This window comes from Ahaetulla prasina, chromosome 3, assembly GCF_028640845.1.
Source record: "Ahaetulla prasina isolate Xishuangbanna chromosome 3, ASM2864084v1, whole genome shotgun sequence".
In the NCBI taxonomy this organism is placed as follows: Eukaryota; Metazoa; Chordata; class Lepidosauria; order Squamata; family Colubridae; genus Ahaetulla; species Ahaetulla prasina.
The window spans coordinates 213,170,032-213,190,728 of record NC_080541.1 but is presented as its reverse complement, the minus strand read 5'-3'; the positions used below and the strand labels follow the sequence as shown (position 1 = coordinate 213,190,728).

The window sequence follows — 20,697 nt, the reverse complement described above, 5'->3', positions numbered from 1 at the left end:
CACAAGTCTTAAAGTTGCCAAGGTTTGAAGACTCCTGCTCCAGACAGTTACTTCTCACTATATGACTATAACTTGTTGCTGGCAATCCTTATGATTTATATTGATATATTAACCATCAATTGTGTTGTAAATGTTGTACCTTGATGAACGTATCTTTTCTTTTATGTACACTGAGAGCATATGCACCAAGACAAATTCCTTGTGTGTCCAATCACACTTGGCCAATAAAAATTCTATTCTATTCTATTCTATTCTCACGAGGAAACCAAAAGACAGCAGTTTCCAGTAGATTTTGAGCATTGGGAGATAATGGATGAGTCGTGCTGGCATAGTGGTTAGAATGCAGTACTGCAGGCTACTTCTGGCGGCTACAGTTCAGCAGTTCGATTCCCATTGGCTCAAGGTTGCCTCAGCCTTCCACCCTTCCGAGGTTGGAAAAATGAGGATCCAGATTGTTGGGGGCAACAACATGCTGTCTCTGTAAACCTCTTAAGAGAGGTCTGTAAAGCACTGTGATGTGGTAAATAAGTCTAAGTGCTATTGCCATCTTGCTCAAGCCAGGACTCGTGTCTTTAAAAGGACACTAAGAAGTTCACATGTTTTCTATTCTAATCACATTAAGAAATTGCGCATTAACTGCTTTTCAGCTTTTAGAGATCTTTGGATCAACAAGTCGGGAAAAAAAGCAGTTGGGTCTGATTTCAATCCTTAATTAAAGAAAAAAATAACTACAAGCTTAAGAAGTTTTTAAAAATTTGATATAAACAACAAAAAGCTGATTAAGACTTATATTTTAGAAACTTATAAATGGATTAAGGATCCAGATAGTATAAAATAAGATTTAGGAATTAATTATGAAGAAATCTTCCCACGGGAAAATGGACTTAGTTTGAATTTTTTCTAAAATATAATAATAAAGCTAATCCATTTTAAAAATTGGACATTAGAGGAACCTAAAGATTCTAATTAAAGAGGAAAAATACATAAACCCGATTAACAGCTACAGAATAACACAAAGTATTATAACATTGGAAATGCTGAATGACACTTTTTTTAAAAAATGGAATGAAAAGTTAATATCAATGTCAATAGTGATGTTTGCTTCTATGGTAGACTGTGTACAAAATATGTTTTGGAAGAAAAGGAGTAAGTTTTAATGTGTTTTGGAAGAAAAAGAACAAGTTTTAACTGACGAGATAGACCCTGAGTTGAAACTGAAAGTGAATCTACAAATGAAAGCTACAAGAATGACATAGAAAAATATGTCTCACTGGACATATAAAAGAATTCAGTCGGTGTTTTAAAAATTAAAAGGGAATTACAAATAAAAAACTGAGACTGACTGACTTGTATAATTCTTATATATTGGATTTGCAAAAGAGGTTTGTTAAAGTTTGTATGAATCCTGCGAAAAGGGGCAAAAAAAAAAATATGAAGAAGGAAAGAAATCAAATTCTATTGGCATTACTTGAATGGACCAAAGAATGTTAGACGTAAAAGAAGGGACATAAAATTGGTTTATTTGATCAAGGTTAAAATAGATAATGTTGTTATTTCTGACTCTTAAAGGACTTTTGCTAACACCAAGAGTGAAATGATGATGCTTTAAGGATTTACTTATGGATAAGAGGATATCCAATGAAGAGATTATTGGTGTAAATTAAGAGATGGAAAGTTACTAAAATTGTTTACACTTGTAATGAACATTGGGTCTTTCTCTCTCTCTCTCTTTTTTTGTTTTCTTTTGCATTTTTTACAAAAGTAAAGGGGTTACTATTACTTATTATCTTTAATAAAATTATTTAAAAATAGTGCTGTGAAACTATTATTTTCTCCCTAATGATTATTTCTTCCGTTTTTGCAAGTTATCACTCTGCAAATGAAGCCCCAGTTTATCTGAAATGATTAAGAAGCTGTGTAGTGTTATTGGAGGTTTGAGCTCAGCAGCAGCAGCCCTTATAAAGGATGGGTTCCTGAGCAAATGCAGAGTGATAAAAGAATACCAAGTAATTAAGTAGCAGAAGATCCCATTTAAAAGAAAAGTGTTCATAAAATAGCTGTTCGTGGATGCGGAGTACACTCTAACCCAGTTATCAATCAAGGCTAGCATACATTCAATGCAGGGGTGAAATCTAAAAATTTTCCCTACTGGTTCTGTGGTCGTGGCTTAATTGGTGGTCGTGGCTTGGTGGTCAGGTGACTGGGTGGGCATGGCTAATAACAATAAAAATAATAAACAATGTACACAAAACAATAAGAGGTACCAAAAACCAACTTTCACATTTTACACACGCAACACAACACAACTAACTCACACACAATGTAAAAGGAGCTGCACTTCACCCAAAATGGCACCTGAAACAAGCAGGAACCTCACACAGCCACAAAAAGCTCAAAAACCAACTTTTACACTTTATACACACACAACACAACACAATCTAACTCTCTCACACACAATTTAAAAGCAGCTGCGCTTCACCCAAAATGGCCCATGCAACAAGCAGGAACCTCACACAGCCACAAAAAGCTCAAAAACCAACTTTTACACTTTACACACACACAACACAACACAACACAACTGACTCTCACACACACACAAAATACAGCTTTGTGAGATTTGGTGTGTTTGTCTAGTTAGAGTGAAACACTACAGAAGCACACCAAATCTCAGATAGCTGCACAAATATTTTATTTTATTATTTTATTTTATTTATATTTTTTAGATAAAAGTAGCTAAATTTAAAACTTCCTTAACTTTAAATTGCTGTCTAAAAAAAACTCCTTAAAAAAAACCCAATTAACTATTTTTTAAAGCTCCCCCACCCCTACTTATCCAATTGGAGGCAGGCAGATTGAGTTGCTCACCGATGAGATGGATTGCAGGCAGGCAGATTCAGTTGCTAGCTGATGCAATTGATTGCAGCAGCTGAAGCAAAGCAAGGCAGGAGCGATCCTGAAAGAAACAGCAACTAGGGAAGTGGGGACCGGGCGATTATGTGGACATGGGCGGGGGCTGTTGTAAGAGAGTGTAAAAAAATGATTTTAAAAGTCTGTGATGATCAGGCAACTCAGCTGGGATCGCCAGAGGAAAAAAAGCTTTTAAAAGGCTCCTCTGACAATCCCAGCTGAAGTTGCCTGATCTCCAGAACCTTTTAAAAGGATTGTTTTAACAACCTCTTTGGCCGAAGAGCTTGTAGGTTGCAAAAAAAAAAAAAAAAACTTTTAAAGGGTTCTGATGATCCCAGCGGAGTCGTGTGATCATCAAAGGCTTTTTTTTAACTTTTAAAAGCATTTTTTCGGCTGAAGAAAAAATGCCTTTAAAAGTTAAAAAAAAAAAAACAACCTCTGATGATGGCGCGGCTCAGCAGGGGCCGGGGGCAGGGCCAGGGATTTTTGCTACCAGTTCTCCGAACCACCCGCTGCCATCGCTACTGGATGAGGCGATCCGGTCCGAACCGAGAGCATTTCACCCCTGATTCAATGTGTTTGAGTTAAAGGTTAAATTTATTAAGAAATGCACAAAACAGAATGCCACATTTTTATCCAAGCTACTTTTTAAAGGGTGGGAAGCATATGAGAGAAAGAACACATTTTCTTTGTTCCTTAAACCCAGAGACTTGTTTAACTAACAGCAACCAAAACATACTCCTCTATTAAAGCAGAAATGAACCTATTTCCCCCCTTTTGGGTCACACTTTTAAAAAGTGGGCAAGGGTAGATTTTCCAGAAAGTTAATTGATTTATCTACAGCATTGATTTATGTAGTTTATGCGGCATCTCTAATTCAGCCAGACTCTTGGCAGTTTACAGAGGGTAATAAAATGCGGAACTTCAAAAATGCATAATAAGAATGCATTTACTTAATTAACGTTGGCATCCAACTAATATAGGTGTTAGTGGTCCATAAGCACTTCTCAGAAGCTTTTTCTTTTTCTTTTTGTGGAAAATCAGGACTTGATTCAGCTAACTTTCTGCCAACCTAGCAGTTTGAAAGCACATAAAAAACACAAGTAGAAAAATAGGAGCCAAGCATCTGAATTTTGATCATGTGACCGCGGGGGATGCGGCAACCATCACAAGTGTTCAAAATGGCTATAAGTCACTTTTTTCAGTGCTGTTGTAACTTGGAATGGTCACTAAATGGACTGTTGTAAATCAAGGACTACCTGTAATAGGCTGTGGCTTATGGAATGTGATCATGCCATCAGCAAAAGGAATGCACTGATGTGTGTGGCACTAAGTTACGTTATAATTGTGCTGGTACTCACACGTTCATTAGAATGTGCTTATGAAAAGCCATTGCTTTTTGGGAAACAGTCCATCCGAGCAATGCTTCAGATCCTACATTACGTTACCCAACTCTGGCTTAGGAAGTTAGCATCCATCCCAAAGGTGAAATGTAAAATTTGTTACTACCGGTTCTGTGGGCGTCGCTTGGTGGGGGGTGTAATGTGACTGGGTGGGCGTGGCCAACTTTTTTTCTTTTTCTTTTTTCTTTTAAAAACATTTTTTCTACAACCTCTTCAGCCGAAGAAGTTGTAAAAAAATGCTTTTCAAAGCCTCTGATGATCAGGCAACTCAGCTGGGATTGCCAGAGGAGCCCTTTAAAAGCATTTTTTAACGACCTTTTCGGCTGAAGAGGTTGTAAAAAATGCTTCTTAAAATCCTCTGATGATCCCAGCTGAGCCGCACGATCATCAGAGGCGTTTTTTGTAACTTTTAAAAACATTTTTTCGGCTGAAGAAAAAAATGCTTTTAAAAGTAAAAAAAAATCCTCTGATGATCACACGGCTTAGCTGGGCATGGGGGGGGGGAGGGCAGGGATTTTTGCTACCGGTTCTCTGAACCAGCTGCCGCCATCGTTACCAGATTGGGTGATCTGGTCCGAACCGGAAGCATTTCACCCCGATCCATCCCTTTCCTAGGAAAATGAGATATTTTAGGAAATATTAGAAGGGCAGAATATTTCCCTTAAAAGGGAGGCAGAAACTCAGCCCCCCCCCATGGGCTATTTTGGCCTGGGCCAGTCTATTCTACATAACAAAGATCTACCATCTTCAGGCAGAGCCATAGTAGGAATTGCCCAAATCCTTTTGTCTATGGCAGCGGTTCTCAACCTGTGGGTCGCGACCCAGTTGGGGGTCGAATGACAATTTGCCAGGGGTCGCCTAAGACCATCGGAAATATGGGAAGTATAATTGCGAGTCAAAGAATCGCGCTCCAATGGTTGACTCCACAAGCCAGCTGCAGGCTCTTCAAATTGCTAGCCAAATTTGGCTACAGGTGCGATGAATTAAAAAAGAGAGAAATCTTTGCTCTGATGTCTCCCTCTCAAGCCAGCTGCAATCACTCCCAATCGCTAGCCTAATCTGGCTTCAGGCGCCATAAACTTAATAGGGGAGGAGTCTCTGCTTTAATGCCTCCGTCCTCAAGGCAATCGCAAGCAGTTCAGATTGCTAGCCAATACAGCTTCAGGCGCGATAAATTCAAAAAAACAGTTTGCCACTTTTTTTCTCCTTCTGCGGTTGGGGTCGCCACATCATGGGGAATTGTATTAAAGGGGTTGCAGCACTATAAAGATTGAGAACCACTGATCTATGGGCTATTAAGGCCTGGGCCAGTCTACATAACAAAGATCTACCACCTTCAGGCAGAGCCATAGTAGGCATTATCCAAATCCCTTTCATTATATCATCACCCAGGAAGGCTCAACCAAGCTTGGGACTCAAAAGGCAACCTACAAAGTTATCCCTGCATGGCCCCATGGGAGTCTCACAACCAATCAGAATATAAGTTCAAATTCAAAAGCCCAGAGAGGGTATAAAACTCCGGCACTCAGCATCTCTTCCCTTTTTTTTCCTCTTCACCCAAGATCATCAGGGCATGTGATCCTGTCCACTATTAAAACCATCTTTCCAAGCAGCCATCATGTTTCCATGTGTCTTTCCTCCCACTTGGAACGGAACCCAGATGGACATTCCTTCCAACACTGGTTAATGACCCTGAGTGACCTTCAACTGTGTTTAGATTTGGCCACTGCGTAAAAGGGAGGCTAGATTTGAAAGATCAGACTGGAGAACTGAAAAAAATACCCTAGAAAAAGGAAATTCTAAAAAGAAAAAGAACAAGAACCGCACAGTTTTCTATTTTTGCTAAAATGAAGAAACATAGGCTGGACATCTCAATGGAGTCCTGAGAACTCAAGAGACGTTTCACCTTTTTAACCACAATGTCCTCACAATTACATTGCCAAGCATGCCTGAGAAAGAACAATACCGGAACTGTTTGCACTCGCCTTTCTTCTCTAAAACGTTTAATTGCATGTTAGAGATTAAGTTTTGGATCTTCTTCGCAGCCAACAATTGTTATGTGACGCCTCTGTGCAACATAAATAGAAGCCATCTCTCTTTTTGATCAGTGCATGCAGGAATGCTCTGCGATCACACATTCTGATTCCTCCAGCTTGTCTTGTTTACTTAGCACCTGGGAAGTGAAATGTTGTGATGGGTTTCTTGGCAGAGTTGCGACTGGAGAGGCTTCTATGAAGGCGTAGTTGCTGATTAGGAATGCTACTTACTTGGCTTTTTTTTAATTATTTGCATTTATATCCCGCCCTTCTCCGAAGACTCAGGGCGGCTTACACTATGTCAAGCAATAGTCTTCATCCATTTGTATATTATATACAAAGTCAACTTATTGCCCCCAACAATCTGGGTCCTCATTTTACCTACCTTATAAAGGATGGAAGGCTGAGTCAACCTTGGGCCTGGTGGGGCTTGAACCTGCAGTAATTGCAAGCAGCTGCTGTTAATAACAGACTGTCTTACCAGTCTGAGCCACAGGGGCCCAGAGGTTCTCTTGAGGACAACCTTCCATCCATGCATGATTTAAGGCAGGGGTGTCAAACTCGATTTCAATGAGGGCTGCATCAGGGTTGCGTCCGGCCTCGAGGGGCTGAGTGGGCGTGGCTGGAGTGAGCATGGCCAGCTCAACGTCCTGTAGCCCTCTGCCAGTGAAAACGGAGTTCCGTTTTCAGCTGCGATGGCCTCCTGCAGCCAGAGGTGGGATTCGCTTACTTTCCCTACCGGTTTGCAAATGTGAAGAGCGCACACGCTCGCTTTGCTCATACACGCCATCTTCCGTGCATACTCGACCTTCTGCACATGCTCTTTGTGTCAGCTTTGGAAGCCATACTAGGCCGAAGGCTTCCACGCGCTGCCACATTCCCCATTGTCTGAAGCTACTTGGGTAAAAAGCTGGGATGTAAATGCTGATGCTCTAGTCAAGCGGGCATCTAGTCAGTTTCGGTTTTCATCCAACTGTGCCAGTTTACCTATGCTAGTAAAAGAGCTTTGAAAGATGTTGGCTTCGGAGTCTTTTCTGCAGGAGGGGTTTTCTGAAACATTGACACTTTGTTTGTGTGCGTGCTTCCTAGATGCAGGACAAGGCCAAACTTGGCACAAAGTCACAAACAGAATTTTCCAATCTTGAATTGGCCAGATGAACTAATTGCTTCCTGCAAATGCTTACATCCTGTTCGCTCTTCTTTATTGTCTTATGGGAGGGGCCAATCATCTACAAGCCTTACTCCCAAGTCAACCCTGTTTTCTTAATTGTTCTTGTCGTCTGGCAGCTCTGAGCATGCACACACTGGGAATAGGCTCCCACTATTCTTCTGCCTCACTGTTGTCAGACTCCGGAGGTTGTACATAACTATCAGATGGCCTTGGCCCCCTCTCTGCCTCCGATGCAGAGCCCTTGTCTGAGCTTTCCCTAGCCCCCAGGACTGGCCCAAGTTCTTCCCCAACCTCCTCACTGTTCGACTCTGCTGCCAGCTTTGGTGGCTGCCGGTGAGCCACAACACCTGGACTGTCAGCTTTCTGACAAAGCCCAGCATCTTAACCACTGAGCCATTGCACTATTATTGAAAAGATGTATGTGAGAATAAAAGAAGAAATGCAAAGTAAAGTACAGGACTTGCTTACTGGGAAAAAAAACCGAGTACTGACCTACTTGTTTGAACCATGCCCTTCTGCATAATGCCTAGAATGGCATTTTAGCGGGTGTATTTTATGGTTTGACAGTTTGCCTTTTGGCATCACATCGCATGTCCAGGAAATGTGTGAAACGTTCAGGGTTTCATACTTTTGACATCCCATTTTTGGCACTCTATATACATTTCCTGGCATTCTATAAAATGCCTAATTTCACACACTGACGGTAACATATATACCAGGCTCAACCAGCAGCATTTAAATCACCGCTTGCTAATAAGCTACATTTGGCTGGGTTCTCCCACTGTCCTATAGCATACAATAAAACGATTTTTCTCACCATTTCCCAGCAAACCCATAAACTATTACTCTCATCCAGGGGATGAGAAAAGATGATATTTCCCATTTTGGCTTTGCAGATAATGTCACACTACAGCAGCCAAAGCTTTAATGCTCCTCCATCACCCCTCACCTCATAAGTTAAATGACAGGAGAAAAGTGCAATCAAGAGTGACCATTTTGGCTGGCCAAAGTCAACCGTTTCTCTTCTCTCCAGCTCCCGGCCAAGTCATTAGCAGCAAGATAATATAACTTATTCCTTCTTTTTTTTTTTTTTGTTTACATTTATACCCCTGCCCTTCTCCGAAGACTCAGGGCGGCTTACAATGTATAAGGCAATAGTCTCATTCTATTTGTATATTTTATACAAAGTCAACTTATTGCCCCCCCCAACAATCTGGGTCCTCATTTTACCTACCTTATAAAGGGTGGAAGGCTGAGTCAACCTTGGGCCGGGCTCGAACCTGCAGTAATTGCAGGCTTTGTGTTCTAATAACAGGCTTCTCTATTGCCTGAGCTATCCCAATAGATAGGTTGCAAAGATTTGGGCAGCTTCTTTGCTGCCTGAAGTTCTCACAGCCCAGCTCAGAACATTTTGGACCAAGGAGCCAGGGGACCACAAAATGCTGCTGTTTTGTTTGAGGATCAAAGGCAAGGAGAAAAAAAATCGGATGTTGCTGGCAGGCATGTGACATCTCCAAAAATTCCTACATGTTTCAGCCCCCAAATCAGAGGTGGGTTTCAGCAGGTTCTGACCAGTTCTGGAGAACCGGTAGCGGAAATTTTGAGTAGTTCAGAGAACCGGTAATAAAAATTCGGACTGGACCCACCCCCATCTATTCTCTGCCTCCTGAGTCCCAGCTGATTGGGAGGAAATGGGGATTTTGCAATAATCTTCCCCTGGATTGGAGAGGGAATGGAGATTTTACAATATCCTTCCCCTGTCATGCCCACCAAGCTGCGCCCACCAAGCCATGCCCCGCCCACCAAACCCAACAGAACCAGTAGTAAAAAAATTTGAAACCCAACACTGCCCCAAATCTTCCCTTTTTTGCAACCCTTTCAAATCACCCATTCTACAGATAGTCCTCGACTTACCTCAGTTCACTTAGTGACCGTTCGAAGTTACGACACTGAAAAAAGTGACAGGACCATTTTTCAGACTTGTGATTGTTCCAGCATCCCCACAGTCAGGTGATTTACATTCGGATGTTTGACAACTTATCACATTTATGACAACTGCCATGTTACGTGATCCCCTGTTGAAATGCTCTTGCAAGCAAAGTCAATGGGGAAGCCAGATTCACTTAACAACCCTGTAACTAATTTAACAATTTGCAGTGATTCACTTAACAAACGCAGCAAGAAAAGTCGTAAAATGGGGCAAAACTCACTTAACAAATTTCTTGCTTAGCAACATAAATTATGGGCTCCGTTGTGGTCATAAGTTGAGGACTACTTTACTTTCAAAAGCAAATAAAGTTCCTCTCATTTTCAGTGGTAAAATGACGCACCTCCCAAAACGTAAGGCTGGATTGATGTTGAGAGAGCAAAAAGAGAGAAAAATGCAGAAAATTAATAACTGTTTCACTCGGCCACATAAATTTTGGGCTCAATTGTGGTCATAAGTCAAGGTCTACCTGTATTATGGTGGTGATATATAATGTTCGTTCAGTATGGGTCAACTGCAGGAATACAGTTTTAAAATAAATAAAAAGTTGTGTATGGATTCCTAACTTCTTTTCTGAGGTTTTCGCGGGTGTTTGTATGTAGGTCTTTGGTTATTCGGGTTTTCTCCCGCGTAAAATTGGAAGTGTCTTGGCGACGTTTCGACGAAGTCTCATTCGTCATCTTCAGGCTTCAGCTTCGTGCTTCTGGGAGCAATGCTGGAAGACACTTCCAATTTTACGCGGGAGAAAACCCGAATAACCAAAGACCTACATTCCTAACTTCATAAATACAATGCAAAAAAGTGTACAATAAAATAAAACAAAAGGTAAACCCAACAATTTTCATTTTTTTTTTGCTTGTAAATCTTTCCTCTTTTTCCTGGGATTGAAGGAGAAAGGCAGTGAAAAATCTTGAAAAACAGGTTCTGTGGCTTTAAAATCACATCCTCCTATAAGAGGCAGAAGAGCAAAATACTGCAAAATGTATCATTCAGTTGCACATAGAAACCACAATTCCTGGATGCAGGCTGGGAGAGTACGGAGTGAGAGAATAGAATCAGGGGTGAAATCGAGCAGGTTCTGACAGGTTCTGGAGAACCGGTAGCGGAAATTTTGAGTAGTTCGGAGAACTGGCAAATACCACCTCTGGCTGGCCCCAGAGTGGGGAGGGAATGGAGATTTTGCAGTATCCTTCCCCTGCCATGCCCACCAAGCCACACCACACCCACCAAGCTACGCCCACAGAACTGGTAGTAAAAAAAATTGGAATTCTCCACTGAATAGAATGATTAAAATACCCCAGGAAGAAAAATAACTTCATAAAGGAATTATATAGGGAGATCAGTCTGGAGAGAGAACTGCTGGGTACACAAGTAAACCATAAATAATAAAAACCGGTATTAAAGCAAACAAGTCCCTGCAGATTTTACTCTGCTAGTCACTGCCGACTCTAGGGGGTGATGCTCATCTCTGTTTCAAGGCCATTGAGCCAGCGCTGTCGAAAGACACTTCTGTGGTCACATGGCCAGCATGATGTCATGGTGTGCTGTTACCTCACACCGAAGTGGTACCTATTTATCTACTCGCATTTCTATGCTTTCAAACTGCTAGGTTGGCAGGAGTTGAGGCAAGTGATAGAGGCTCACCCGGTCACTCGGGTCTTGGGTCTCGAACCTCGCTTGCCAGCTTTCCAGCCGACAAGCCCAGCATCTTAACTGCTGAGTTTCTGCACTGCCCCAAGTATTAAAACTATTATTTATTTATTTAGAAAAGTTATATTGCTGCCTACTCACACATGGTGAGTCAAGGCGACTTACAAGGATGTAAAATCACCATATAAAAGAAATATAAAGAAGAAAAATAATAAAATACCCCCACCACCTGGCAACAAACAAATTCATACTAGCTATTTAAAGGGCTCCATCTCTCTCTGGGCTCCCCAGGCCTGCTGTCAGAACCACTTCTTCAGGGCCTTCTAAAAGAGTGTTGCAGTGGGGCAGGGGTGAAATCCAGCTGGTTCTGACAGGTTCTGGAGAACCGGTAGCGGAAACTTTGAGCAGTTCAGAGAACCGGCAAATATCACCTCTGGCTGACCCTAGAGTGGGATGGGAATGGTTGCAGGAATTGGGTATGTCTAGTTTAATGAAAGAAAGGATTAAGGGAGACATGATAGCAGTGTTCCAATATCTCAGGGGCTGCCACAAAGAAGAGGGAATCAAACTATTCTCCAAAGCACCTGAGGGCAGGACAAGAAGCAATAGGTAGAAACTAATCAAGGAGAGAAGCAATTTAGAACTAAGGAGAAATTTCCTGACAGTTAGAACAATTAATCAGTGGAACAACTTGCCTGCAGAAGTTGTAAGTGCTCCAACACTGGAAGTTTTTAAGAAGAGGTTGGATTACCATTTGTCTGAAGTGGTGTAGGGTTTCCTGCCTAAGCAGGGGGTTGGACTAGAAGACCTCCAAGGTACCTTCCAACTCTGTTATTCTATTCTAAGTCCTGAATAACTCCAAAACCTCTTTGAAGAGATTGAGAGCAGAGGAAGCAGAGTGTGAGTCCAGGTGTGATAATTGAAGCAGTACAGAAACAGTCGCAAGTTTTGTGAGGCAAGGACTTAATGAAAGGGTGGCAGGTGGTAAGTCAAGCTGCCAGCTTTGAAGTTGCCACTGATGTCTCATCAATAGCTTAGGACCTGTAATAGTCTGGATCGTACATATCAATAAAATCTCCTTTGAACCGAGCTGGACACTTGGTGATCTCCTGGGCCTATCTATGTAATTTTGTTGGCAACGGTATGGCGGTGATTTGCCATGCTGGAATGTTTCTTTCCACTTCCCAGTCTAGTCTACAGTCTGGGAATGTTTGGGTGTCAATCATCCAAGAACTAACCTACTTGGCTTTCTGAGGTTGAGCAAAATTGGCTCCCTGCTGCCATTTTTCATGGTGCAGATCAGGAGCGCAAAAAATTGCTGTCTGCCACCATTTCTTTTTCAGTCTTTCCAGATGGTAGGATGGGTGCCAGAAATATTGACTTTCTTTTTTTGAACCTGGGGCACTGGGAGGGTTTAAGGAGCACAGGGATACTTTGAAACTTGCAGATCTTTAAACCACTTATCAAAACTCCCGATCCCCTAAACACCGCCCCTCCCCATAGCAGAATCTTGAAATCTCATAATATGGGCATGAGATGGTGGTATTCGTCCACATTATATACACAGGTTCAGCTGTTATCAAGTCAGACTTCAAAACATCTTCTAGGGAATCTCCAAAGCCTCCCAAGATTTTGCCAGATTTAGCCTTTTGAATTTTTGAATAGTTTTTATCATAAACCAGGAAGCAGATGGTGCCTTTAGATCAGAGGTGGGTTTCAGCAGGTTCTGACCAGTTCTGGAGAACCGGTAGCAGAAATTTTAAGTAGTTCGGAGAACCGGTAGCAAAAATTCTGACTGGCCCCTCCCCCATCTAACCTCTGCCTTCCAAGCCCCAGTTGATCGGGAGGAAATGGGGATTTTGCAGTAACCTTCCCCTGGAGTGCGGTGGCAATGGAAATTTTACAGTATCCTTCCCCTGCCACGCCCACCAAGGAATGCCACGCCCACCAAGCCACACCTATAGAACTGGTAGTAAAAAATATTGAAACCCACCACTGCTTTTAGATGTCCTGGCTCTTTCCTAAAATTAACATGAAAAGATTTCTTTAAAAAAGCACAGTGTAAATAGAACAAAAAACAGAGGGCAATTACTTGGTGGTAGGATGTGAAGAACCACTGTGGCTTCTGAAAATTCTCCTTGCAAGGCAGAGCAGCAAAGATCATTTTAATGCATTAAAATTAATGGAAAATGAAGATGGAGACCCTCTGAAGACCAAGCCCAAATCACCAGCCATTACCTTCAGTAGTAGAGGTAGTCTTCCACTTACAACAGTTTGTTTAGTGACCATTTGAAGTTACAACAGCACTGAAAAAAGTGACTTATGACTGTTTTTCACACTTACAACCAGTGGTAGGATTCAAATAATTTAACAACCGGTTCTCTGCCCTAATGACTGGCTGGGTGGGCGTGGCCATGGTGGGTGTGGCCAGGGGTGTGTGACAGGCAGCACTTAGCCTCTTGGACCCTCCTGGGAGCAAAAACAGGCCACGCAGGGGAGGGGGGGAAGAGAAGCACCGCATACCCCATGCCCCCATTTTGGGTCTAGTAGGCCTCCCTGCAGCCTCCTGGGCAACCCTCCTTGTGCACCGTTTTGGGCCTAGTAGGCCTCCCTGCACTTACCTGGGAGCCAAAATGGGGCGCATGGGGACTCCTGGAAGGGGTGGGGTTGGGTGGGGTGGGGCCAGCCAGCAATTTAACTAGCGGTTCGTCTGAACAAGCTGAATCCCACCACAGCTTATGACCATCGCAGCATCCCCATGGTTGTGTGATCAAAATTCAGACTCTTGGAAATTTGACTCATATTTATGATGGTTGCAATATCCTGGGGTCACGTGTTCACCGATTGCGACCTTCTGACCAGCAAAGTCAATGGGGAAGCCCGGTTCCCTTCACAACCCACCTTACTAAACTTAACAAACGCGGCGATCCACTTAACAGTTGTGGCAAGAAAGGTCATCAAATGGGGAAAAGCTCACTTAACAAATGTCTTACTTAGCAACAGAAACGTTGGGCTCTATTGTGGTCGTAAGTCGAGGCCTACCTGTACTGCAACAGCATGCCTCGCTAGTGACCACAACAAAAAGAAAAAACAGGGAAGCAAAAAAAGAAAAGAAAAGAAAAAGAAAACGATAAAGACTTACCAGCCTTTGAAGAATGAAGCCCTGTATTGTGTTACTTGCTCTTATCTTGCTAAGAAAACCCCCCACTTATTTATTCATGGCCCTGGAAGCTATGTCTTGATGGGCTTAAATCATCCCCCCCATCTCCTAATAGCATTTATACTTTCACTTAATAATGAGGGTTATCGGGTTGTTTGGAAATCGCAACCTACAACGGTTGGGCTGCATTATCTTCAGACTTTGGAGATTAATTGCTTGGATTTTCGGAGCAATCTGCAAAACCTACTGGCGCTCATTCAAGGCTTAGAGATTCCAGCTGCCTTTGCAAACTGTTTTCACCCCAATGCCTCCTACTATACCGTACAGTAGGGAGGAAAAGCAGATGGCGGATGATTGATAACAATGCTACGGCCGTGCAAAGGATTTCTGTTGACATCACAAGGGGAAATGAAAGCAGCTTGAACAGCTTATTCCTCCCCGGTTTCGTCTTTCCTATGATTTAGCTGCCATTTGCCATCTCTAATTTGTGCTGGGCTCTCCCTTAGTTTCTTTCCCCAGCCCCCATCTAATTCCAACCTCCTTTCAGAGAATCAAACAGGGACAAAGACCCCCCCCCCTTCAAGTCCATTGTACTCAAAAGGGCCTGTTTACCTTTTGATATAAGCCGTGGGCCTAGCATCCCCAGCTTATTTCCAAATCCACCCAAGCAAGACTAAGATAATTACAGAAAAAATAATTGTTACCAACCTGTCTTCCATTGAGGACCTGTATACTGCATGAATCAAGAAGAGGGCCGTGAAAATATTTGCAGATCCCTCGCATCCTGGACATAAACTGTTTCAACTCCTACCCTCAAAACGACGCTATAGAGCACTGCACACCAGAACAACTAGACACAAGAACAGTTTTTTCCCGAAGGCCATCACTCTGCTAAACAAATAATTCCCTCAACACTGTCAAACTATTTACTAAATCTGCACTACTATTAATCTTCTCATCGTTCCCATCACCAATCTCTTTCCACTTATGACTGTATGACTATAACTTGTTGCTGGCAATCCTTATGATTTATATTGATATATTGATCATCAATTGTGTTGTAAATGTTGTACCTTGATGAACGTATCTTTTCTTTTATGTACACTGAGAACATATGCACCAAGACAAATTCCTTGTGTGTCCAATCACACTTGGCCAATAAAATTCTATTCTATTCTAAAAAAAAAAAAAGATGATTCATCAACTCAAACTATGCAAGCCCGTGTCCCCTTACGTTTCCATTCATCCTTCCCAATGTGACATCAGTAAAATGAGATTTGGCCAAAACCTCTGGATTACACTCAAAAGAAGCCACAGCCACAGCGGTTTCGGGGGGAATTCAATAAGCATGATAAATGGATAAGAGAAAATCCTTATTGCAATATAATTGCTCCTCCTCATTCTGACATCAGGTGGGCTGGGAGTAGATCTGCAGTAAGATTTGGCTAAATAGCTGGACATATTTTTCCATCCGTCTTTAGCCAAAGGAAATTTTAAACTCTATCGTGGAAAAATCAAGACGTTTTAGGATTTCCTCGGCCAAGTTCACGCAAGTACCCATTGCTTCACAGTATAGAAATAGCAAATCGATAGAATCCGTTCTATGGTTTGTCAGGGTGTTGTTGAAATCACCTGCTGAATTTACTGGAAGAGATCAAAGCAAGAATCTTCCCAGGCCTCTACCTTCTTCTGATGTAAGGAATGGGAAAACCAGCTCCAAGCAACTCCAGCTAAGCACTGCTAATGGTGGGGGATAGCTACTATTGAAGGGTTCTCCCTTAACAATCATCTTAGTCCAGGGCAGGGGTGAAATTCAGCAGGTTCTGACAGGTTCTGGAGAACCAGTAGCGGAAAGTTTGAGTAGTTCAGAGAACTGGCAAATACCACCTCGGGCTGGCCCCAGAGTGGGTGGGAATGGAGACTTTGCAGTATCCTTCCCCTGCCACACCCACCAAGCCACACCACGCCCACCAAGCCACACCCACAGAACCGGTAGTAAATAAATTTGAATTTCACAACAGGTCCAGGGGTCTCATACGCAATTTCATTGAGGGCCTCATCGGAGCTATTTCTGACCTTGGGTGTGTCTGTGTGTGGAGTGGGCGTGGCCAGGGGCGTGGCTAGCTTGACATCACTCGTGTAGGGGGCACCTGTGGTGGCCTGAGTGCTCTGCCAGAGAAACCGGGCTCCCGAGCTCTGTTTTTGGCTGCAACGGCCTCCTGCAACCCTCTGCCAGCAAAAACAGAACCTGGCCGGGGGGCACATGCAGCCTTCCCGAGCACCGTTTTCGCTGGCAGAGGCACTGTGGACCAGTCCTTCGCTGTTTCCAGGGCGGCCCCCAGGCCCGATCTAAACACCCTGCAGGCCGGATCTGCCTTGAGTTTGACACTCCGCCTTACTCTTTTCTAATCCTAGAATCTTAATCCATTCTTCTAATGCTTGACTTGGTAGAGAAAAATGTCTACAAGAATTATGCTGCCCAGGGGTGAAATCTAAAATTTTCCCCTACCTGTTCTGTGGGTGTGGCTTAATTGGTGGGCGTGGCTTGGTGGTCAGATGGCTGGGTGGGCGTGGCCAATAACAATAAATAATAAAAATAATAAACAAAGTATAAAAAAACAATAAGAGGTACCAAAAACCAACTTTCACACTTTACACACACACAACACAACACAAATGACTCACACACAATGTAAAAGCAGCTGCACTTCACACTTCACATAGCCACAAAAAGCTCAAAAACCAACTTTCACACTTTACACACACACAACACAACACAACACAACTGACTCACACACAATGTAAAAGCAGCTGCACTTCACACTTCACACAGCCACAAAAAGCTCAAAAACCAACTTTCACACTTTACCCACACACAACTAACACACACACACACACACACATAATATGCCACATACAGCTTTCTGAGATTTTGTGTGTTTGTGTAATTAGAGCGAAACACTACAGAAACACACCAAATCTCAGAAAGCTGCACAAATATTTTATTTTATTATTTTATTTTATTTTATTTTATTTTATTTTATTTTATTTTATTTTATTGTGGACTTCAAATCCCAGAGTTCCTCAGCCAGCAAAGCCAGCCAGTTGATCACCGAGGAAATAGATTAGCTGAGCAATTGATTCTGTCTGGCTGAAACTGAAACTTCTTTTGGGCTGGAAAGAGGGCCGTGCGTTCATCAGTAATCAGGTAAGTGCCTTAGAATCTCTACTCTTATTTGTAGAAAACATGTTTTCTACAAGTAAGAGTACAAGTAAGGTTCTGCTGATGAGGAACTCAGGTGAGATCGCCAGAGGAGACTTTAATTTTTTTAAAAAAAAGTTTAAAGTCTCTGCCGATCACAGCTGAGGGGCAGGATCCTCAAAGGCTTTTTTTTTAACTTTTTTTTTTTAAATTTACATTTATATCCCACCCTTCTCCGAAGACTCAGGGCGGCTTACAATGTGTAAGGCAATAGTCTCATTCTATTTGTATATTTACAAAGTCAATTTATTGCCCCACCAACAATCTGCGTCCTCATTTTACCTACCTTATAAAGGATGGAAGGCTGAGTCAATCTTGGGCCTGGTGGGATTTGAACCCGCAGTAATTGCAGGCTGCTGTGTTTTAATAACAGGCTATCTTACAGCCTGAGCCACTACGGCCCTGTTTAAAGGCCTGTTTCGGATGAAGCAAAACCGGCTTTTAAAAGTAAAAAAAAACACCTCTGCAGATGGTGCAGCTCAGCAGAGGCAGGGGGGGCGGGGCCAGGGATTTTTGCTACCGGTCCTCCGAACCAGCAGCCGCCATCGCTACCGGATCGCACGAGCCGGTCCGATCTGGGAGCATTTCACCCCTGATGTTGCCCCAATGGCAAAGTTCTCATCTGTCAAGGCTGATAAATGATGTTCGCCTTATAATTTGGACGTGGACCAAGTGAAGGAAAATGATTGATTGAGTCCTTAACTTCTTTCCCCCACTTTTCCACCAAAGCATCAGCTGCCAGCAGGAGAAGACGGCACCGGTTGCTCCTCTTATTGCATATTAGACAATTGGGTGATCCTTTCAGAGATGGTTGCAATTTGATCTTTTAGGAGAGATGGAGATGTTGCTGTTCCTGTGGCGTCATCCAGTTTTTTCAGTAACACTGATACCTTCAAAATAGGATCACAGGATATCCAGAGGGGTAGGATGGGATCACTCCTGATCTCCAGCAAGCAAAGGAAAGGAAAGTCTACACTCAGCATCAAAGTAGGTTAAAAAAAAGACAAAGGATTCCCTGTGGATTTTACTCACTAATTATTGCTGATTATAGGGAGTGGTGGGTGAACGCGGTGGCTCAGGGGCTAGGATGTTGAGCTTGTCAATCGAAAGGTCGGCAGCTCAGCGGTTCGAATCCCTAGTGCTGCCATGTAACGGGGTGAGCTCCCGTTACTTGTCCCAGCTTCTGCCAACCTAGCAGTTTCGAAAGCACGTAAAAATGCAAGTAGAAAAAATAGGGACCACCTTTGGTGGGACGGTAACAACATTCCGTGCGCCTTTGGCATTGAGCCATGCCGGCCACATGACCACAGAGACGTCTCCGGACAGTGTTGGCTCTTCGGCTTTGAAACGGAGATGAGCACCGCCCCATAGAGTCGGCAACGACTAGCACGTATGTGCGAGGGGAATCTTTACCTTTACCTTATAGGGAGTGGTGCTCATCTCCGTTTCAAGGCCTTTGAGCCAGTGCTGTCTGAAGACATTTCTATGATCATGTAGCCAGCATGACATCACAGAGTGCTGTTACCTTCCCACAGAAATGGTACCTATTTATCCACTCGCATTTGCATAATTTCGAACTGGTAGGTTGGCAGGAATTGGGGCAAGGATGAGAGCTCACCCTGTTGCATGGTTCGTGCGTCTTGAAGCCGGACTGCTGCCTTTCCAGCTGACAAGCCCAGCATCTTAATCGCTGAGCCACCGCCCCACCCCATAAGAACAGTAGGATGCAGTTGAAAAATGAAATAGGAAAGGCAAGGACTAAAGTGTAGTCACTAGTGTCTAATGTATTTGACTGATACCAGAGAGTTTCTATTTCTATTACATCTGTAGCCACAGATGGAGACTTCGATGACTTTCAGCCCAACCTTCCTCGCAGGGCTGCTGTGAAGAAATATAGGATGATGGTGACTATGTTTATGTCTTATGAGTCCATTTCTTGCTGCTGGATGAGGGAGTAAATGAGGGATCATTCTTTTCTCAGTGCTATTGTAACTTCAAGCAGTCATTAGATGAATGGCTGTAAATTGAGGACAAGTCTATAAGGAAGTAAGTAATAATTATTATTGTATTATTGGTTATAATAATAATAATAACAGAGTTGGAAGGGACTTTGAAGGTCTTCTAGTCCAACCCCCTGCCCAGGCAGGAAACCCTATACCACTTCAGACAAATGGTTATCCAACATCTTCTTAAAAACTTCCAGTGTTAGAGGATTCACAACTTCTGGAGGCAATTTATTCACTGATTAATTGTTTTAACTATCAGGAAATTTCTCCTTAGTTCTAAGTTGCTTCTCTCCTTGATTAGTTTCCACCCATTTCTTCTTGTTCTACCCTCAGGTGCTTTGGAGAATAACTTGACTCCCTCTTCTTTGTGGCAGCTATCATGTTTCCCCTAGTCCTTCTTTTCATTAAAGTAGACATACCCAGTTCCTGCAACCGTTCTCCATATGTTTTAGCCTCCAGTCCCCTAATCATCTTTGTTGCTCTTCTCTGCACTCTTTCTAGAATCTCTAGAGGTTATTGTTGAAATAGTTCTATTTCTGGAGTGCTTTCCCTTTTTCTCAACAGGTGGTTCTTAAAGAAGATATGATGTGTTGGAAACTACAGAATGGGATATTGCAGATGACAACGTCTTTGAAACCAACTACTATTTGTTTTGATTTGCCATGGAAGTAATAAACTTCTTGCTTGCCTGTTTGTCGAGAATGTAAATGATAGGGCAAATGTGGGTTGGAGGATGACAATTTTTTTAGGGCTCTTCTAAATTACTGGGTTAAATTACCTAATATGCAGTGGAACACAGTAACTACACGAAAGAGGATATTCTGTCAGGGAAATTGGGAGAATCAGGCAATTTGAATGAGTATAAACATTTATTTGGAGGCTTAAGCTCTCTATAAGAATCTGAGTTATTAACAGTCAAGGGAAATTCACAGGAGGTAAGAAAGGCATTCAAGGTGTGCTGGACTTGGATCTCTTGTGGGCATGCAGGGACTCATGACTGATGATGTGTTTGACTCCTCCTTTAGGCTCAGCCTGGTCATCTCCTACATATTCTTCTGCTGTGTTATTCCCAAATGAAGGAATATGTTCTCTGTGATATTGCGATGAGTTTTCCA

At 42.7% G+C, this 20,697-nt stretch overlaps 1 long non-coding RNA gene across 1 annotated transcript in view; it reads left to right on the top strand.

Moving 5' to 3' along the window:
* Positions 1 to 20,260, top strand: part of LOC131195269 (uncharacterized) — a 28,683-nt gene extending 8,423 nt beyond the window's left edge. Inside the window, exons 3-4 of the long non-coding RNA XR_009154392.1 lie at positions 19,407 to 19,622; positions 20,147 to 20,260. This is a non-coding gene — a long non-coding RNA (uncharacterized LOC131195269). The remainder of the gene's footprint in view (positions 1 to 19,406; positions 19,623 to 20,146) is intronic.
* Positions 20,261 to 20,697: the final 437 nt, after the last annotated feature.